General features: G+C 41.1%; 1 non-coding gene across 1 annotated transcript; it reads right to left on the bottom strand.

Moving 5' to 3' along the window:
• Nucleotides 1-237: 237 nt before the first annotated feature.
• LOC127578992 (small nucleolar RNA SNORD36) lies at nucleotides 238-302 on the bottom strand. The gene has a single exon (XR_007957619.1). It is a non-coding gene; the product is annotated as a small nucleolar RNA SNORD36 (small nucleolar RNA).
• Between the last annotated feature and the right edge of the window lie 5,629 nt (nucleotides 303-5,931).

The raw sequence follows: 5,931 nt of genomic DNA, 5'->3' as shown, positions 1-5,931 counted from the left end.
CCAGCTGACTGGTGGGTAGGAATGTGATTTTGAGAGGAGGAGGAGGCTATTGGAAATGATTAAAGGAAAAGTCTCCTGGGAAGGAGGTTGAGGAAGGACTCTCAATTAATTATAGGGAAAGGAACCAAAGTGGGGTAGTCCTAACTTTCTCCCCACAGGGACAGTCATAATTGTCTTCTTGTAAACTAGGCAATGGTAGTAAATGCTGTCCCGTGTTCCTGACTTCCCTGAAAGAGTAGTGCTCAGGCTTAAATAGTTTGCTTCACTGGTGTATTCAGCTGTTAACATGTTCATCACAGCACATCATAACTTTTCCTGCACAGCACCTCAGTGCTGAACTTCACAGGTGTATCTTATAGCAGTGGCTTTGTTGTGTGACTTGGACCTAATAAGCTATGAATTAAATCTTTGGCTATTAGGTGCAAGATTTATCCTCAACCTGGAAGGCACTGTGATCTGAAGCCTTCATTCAAAACCAGCATCAAAAACAGATGGAACATGGCACCAGATTGATTGAACAACATTTCACCTTCATTCAGCTCTTGATGAGCTATGACCAGGTTAGAGCTGGCTAAGGTTAGCTGACCTCACATCAAAGCACCTCCCTCAGTTCTGCAGACATTTATGTTCAAGTTGTAAACCAAGTGGCATCCATTATGTTCAAAGTCATTCAAAATTACAATGTTAGATCCAGCTACTAACTAAGTATTTCTTGTAAGTTGGAATAACACAGATCCTAGATCATGAACAAAGAAATGTTTCCCCAGACCATATATTTTTAATAAAGTTTTCAAGCTTTCATCTTGAAAGTTTTACAATCAATTATAGAACCACAAGTCAGAAAAATGAGAGCAAAGAAGGAGGCCATTCAGTACATTGTGCCTGTGTGGGTGCAAGCACTTCACCTGAGGTTTCTGCTCTGTTCCATTTCTTTTTTTTTCCCTATGTTATTTAATAATTTGTGTTATAAACCTATTTCTCAGTTGCATGTTGCTTTGCAACATCAGCTTCATATGTACATTGACAACACTCAATTCTACTCTATCACCACCTTTCTCAACCCCTCTGCTTTCTAAATTCTCAAACTGCTCATCTGACATTCTGCACAGATGGGCAGAAACGTCCTCCATTAAGGATTTTGGCTCATGGTCTTCAGTATCTGTCACAAACGATGCTCCCTATCCATTGGGTCTAATTTTCTTCCTTGTTCATGATTTGAGGCTGAACCAATATCAAATTTGGTCCTGAGATGAGCTTCTGACCTTGTATTCACTCCATCTCCAAAATCACCAGTTTCCACCTCTGTAACGCCACCTCTGACCAGACCTCAGCTCTTCTGGTGCTGAAATCCTCATCCATGCCTTTGCTACTCTAGACTTGACTATACCAATATATGCCTTTCTGGGCCTCTGTATTCCATCTTCTACTGAGTTCAGTCTATTCCGTTCTCTGTTAACCATATTCTAAACTGCACCAAGTCGATTTGCCCGTTGCCTACATGCATGTGATGGGTGAGGTAGCGGAAAACTGGAGTGTGGCTAATGTTGTGCATAAGAAGGGCTACAAGGACAAGCCAGGGAACTATAAACTGGTGAGCTTAACATCAGTAGTGGGTAAGTTACAGAGGGGATTCTGAGAGACAAAATCGATATGCATTTGAAAAGGTATGGACTGATTAGGGATAGTCAGCATGGCTTTGTGCATGGGAATTTAACTGCGTTTTTTGAAGAGGTGACCAAGAGGATTGATGGGGGCAGGGTGGTAGACGCTGTCTACATGGACTATTAGCAAGGCTTTTGACAAGGTCTTGCATGGTAGACTGGTCTAGAAGATGAGACCACATGGCATCCAGGGTGAGCTAGCCAATTGGATACTAAATTGGCCTGGTGGAAGGAGTCAGAGGGTGGTAGGAGAGGGTTATTTTTCAGATTGGAGGCCTGTGACCAGTGGTGTGCGACAGGGATCGGTGCTGGGTCTTCTGTTGTTTGTCATCTATATTAATTATTTGGGTGAACATGTAGGCGGCATGATTAGTAAGTTTGCAGATGACACGAAAGTTGGTGGTTTAGTGGACAGTGAAGAAGGTTGTCTAAGATTACAACAGGATCTAGATGAACAGGGAAAGATCAAAGGAATGGCAGATGGAATTTGTCTCAGACAAGTGCAAGTTGTGCATTTTGGTAAGTTAAACCAGAGCAGGACAGGGTCCTGGGAGGTATTGTAGAACAGAGAGACTTAGTGGTACAAGTATAGAGTTCCCTGAAAGTGGCGACATGAGTAGATAAAGTGGTGAAGAAGGCATATGGCACGTTTGCCTTCATCAGACGGAGACATTGAGTTTAAGAGTTGGGATATTGTGTTACAGCTGTGTAGGATGTTGGTGAGACTACACCTGGTATACTATGTGCTGTTCTGGTTTCCATACAATAGGAAGGATGTGATTAAGCTAGAGAGGATGCAGCAAAGATTCATAAAGATGATTCTGGGACAGGAGGGCTTGAATTATTAGGTGAGACTGATATGCTGTGATTCTTTAACCTGAGATGAAGGGGGCTGAGGGGTGACCTTGTATAGGTAAATAAAATCATGAGATGCACAGAGAAGGTGGATGGTCACAGTCTTTTTCCCAGGGTAGTGGAATCTAAACTAGAAGACATGGGTTTAGGTGAGAGGGGAACCTATAGAACCATAGAACAATACGGCATAACCATAGAACCTGAGGGGCAAATTTTTTTTACACAGTGGATGCTGCATATATAGAACTAGCTGCCAGAGGAAGTAGTAGAGGTGGGTACAATTACAAATTCTAAAAGGCATTTGGAAAGGTATGTGGATAGGAAAAGTTTAGAGGGATATGGGCCAAGTGCGGGCAAAAGCGACTAGCTCAGGAGGGCACCTTGGTTGGCATGGATGAGTTGGGCTGCAGGCACTGTTTCCATGCTGTACAACTCTGTGACTCTACATTGACATACTGTCTGGTGACAGTTCTGTTTTAAAATTTGCATATTTTCCAATCCCTCCATGACTTGAACCTTGTGGGAAGCTGAAGAAGATATTGTGGAAGCCCTTTCAGAGATTTTTGCTTCATCTCTGGTCACAGGTGAGGTTCTGGAGGACTGGTGAGTGGCTAATGTGGTACCATTGTTCCTTCAAGGGGGTAACCAAGAGGGTAGATAAGGTTAGGGCAGTGGATGTTGTTTATATAGACTTCAGGAAGGCCTTTGACAAGGTCCTTCATGGCAGGCTAGTTTGGAAGGTTAGATTGCATGGGATCCGGGGGAGATAGCAGACTGGCTTCATAATTGGCTCAGTGGTAGGAAGCAGAGGGTTGTTTCTCTTACTGGAGGCCTGTGGTGTGCCACAGGGGTCGGTGTTGGGACCTTTGTTGTTTGTAATTTGTATAAATGATTTGGATGTGAGTGTATAAGGCATGGTTAGTAAGTTTGTGGATGATACTAAATAGGTGGTGTTGTAGATAGTGTAGAAGGTTATGAAGAATTACAGGGGAATCTTGATCAGCTAGGTATGTGAGCTGAGGACTGGCAAATGGCTTTCAATCCAGATAAATGTGAGGTATCGCATTTTGGGAGATCAAACCAGGGAAGGACTTGTGCAGTGAATGGTAGGGCCCTGGGGAGTGTAATGGAACAGAGGGACCTAGGAGTGCAAGTGTATAGATCACTGAAAGCGGCATCACAGGTAGATAGAGTGGTTAAGATGGCGTTTGGCATGCTGACCTTCATCAGTCAGGGCATTAAGTATAGGGGTTGGCAAGTTATGTTGCAGTTATATAAGACATTGGTGAGGCTGCACTTGGAGTATTGTGTACAGTTTTGGTCATCCATTAAACTAGAAAGAGTGCAGAAAAGTTTTACCAGGATGTTGCCTGGATTTGGGGGCCTGAGATACAAGGAAATGTTGTGTAGACTAGGACTTTATTCCCTGGAACGTAAGAGATTGAGGGGTGACCTGATAGAGATATATAAGATCATGAGAGGCATAGACAGGGTGAAAGCGCATAGTCCTTTCCCCAGGGAGGGCGGCTAAAAACAAGAGGGCATAGGTTTAAGATCAGAGGCAAGAAATTTAAAAGGGACATCAGGGGCAACTTCTCCACGCAAAGGGTGGTGCATATTTGGAATGAGCTGCCAGAAATAGTGGTTGAGGCAGGCACATTAGCAAAAGCACATTAGTTTAAAGGCAATCTAGATAATTACATGGGTAGGAGTGGTTTAGAGGGCTGAGGCCCAAACACAGGCAAATGGGACTAGTTTGCTGGGCAACACAGTTGGCAATGCCGAGTTGGGTTGAAGGACTTGTTTCCATGCTGCATGACTCTATGGATTAGCTCATCCTGCTCTCTGACATTTTCTTTAGCCCTTCAGTCATTTGAGATCCCTATGCCCCTCCAATTCTGACTGGTGGAGCACCCCCAATTTTAATCACTCCACCAGAGGTGGCTGTGCCTTGCCTGCTGGTTTCAAGATTTGGAAATTCCTCCTTAAATCTCTCTGCCTCTCTACCTTTATATCTACTGTTATGAAATCTATTAAAAAACCACCTCCCCTATCCTAATATCTCCTTATGTAGCACAATGTGATAGGTCAATATGCAAATAATTTCGAATTTTCCCAAATAGCCATTTAGTAGAGTTTTCCATCTCTGAATGTGAAATTATGCTTTTCATCTTCCAAGTAATACGGTGTTATTGTTGTTTCATCATCCACTTTCAAACAATCACTTACTGCTTATGACTCCAAACATTTTAGGAATTCTGGACGGGTTTTGAATCCCCTTTTAATAACCCTTTTCTGTTGATTTTTGGGGGAAAAATCCGATATTTTCATGTTCTTTATTAAATATTAACACTTATTCCTAATGCCATCTGCTAAATGTCCAGTGTTTTGTTTCTAAGCTCTATGAATTTTTTACAATGGATAAAAATGGTATGAATTTTTTATAGTAGTTTACATGCAATACTCCAACTCTGACCTAGTCAAATTTCTTTATCAGTTCAAGTCACTTCCTCATTTTCATATATAATGTTTCTGTCTACAAAATACAGAAATATTCTCAGTTGTTTTTGTATTGCTTAACTTCCATGCAACTTCTAAAAATTAATATATATGTGAGCCTTCATCTCTTTTCCTCCACTTTTAAGTTTTAACCTAAGGGCTAAAACAATCTTTCTTTCATTGATGTTTTCCCAACGAGCTAAATATTTCTTCATATAAGCCGTGCATTTACCTGAATCACTGAGTTTTGTATGTGGACCTCAAATCAGTATGTCCTCACAGTTTACTATTCCTTCAACAATACACTTCTTTATCATTCCTCCTGTAGCTGCGTACAAGTCATTAATATGAATAGACAATAGAAGAGATCCAGCACAGATCCTGGGGGTAAATTGATGCCCACCGTTAATGAATCTGAGAAATGAACTGGTTCTTAACATGTTTTGTTTTTTTGCCCCTTAGCTATTTCTATCTCCACGTGAAAACTTTAAGTTTGATACCATTTAGCTTTATTTTCTTTACTTCACTTCTGGGGCTGAGGATGAAATGTTAAGATGTTTCTGGCAGAGGATAAGACACAAAAAAGTGACACACAACTAGCTAGAACAGTACAATATTCAGTCAAAGGTTTTTGCAGTTAGCACCTCAAAGTGCAAGCATTTATTTAAATCTCATCAAGCTTATAAGGGAGTTGTGTAAGTTTGTGCATAAATGATAATAGATTTAAATTTAGGGACAGTAACTCTGCAATGTGAGCTTTTGTAGAAACAGGAATTATCTTCACAGTATTCAATTATGTTCTTTGTATAATGACATTTATGTGTAGAGTTAAAATGGAATTCTTCTGTTTGGGAATTTTTGGTTTGATTTCAGAAGTATATAGTGTTTCTAAGTTCTTGGATCACACCTTGCTGCT

The sequence above is a fragment of the Pristis pectinata genome, chromosome 1 (genome assembly GCF_009764475.1).
Source record: "Pristis pectinata isolate sPriPec2 chromosome 1, sPriPec2.1.pri, whole genome shotgun sequence".
NCBI lineage: Eukaryota > Metazoa > Chordata > Chondrichthyes > Rhinopristiformes > Pristidae > Pristis > Pristis pectinata.
This window is presented reverse-complemented; position numbering and strand designations above follow the sequence as displayed.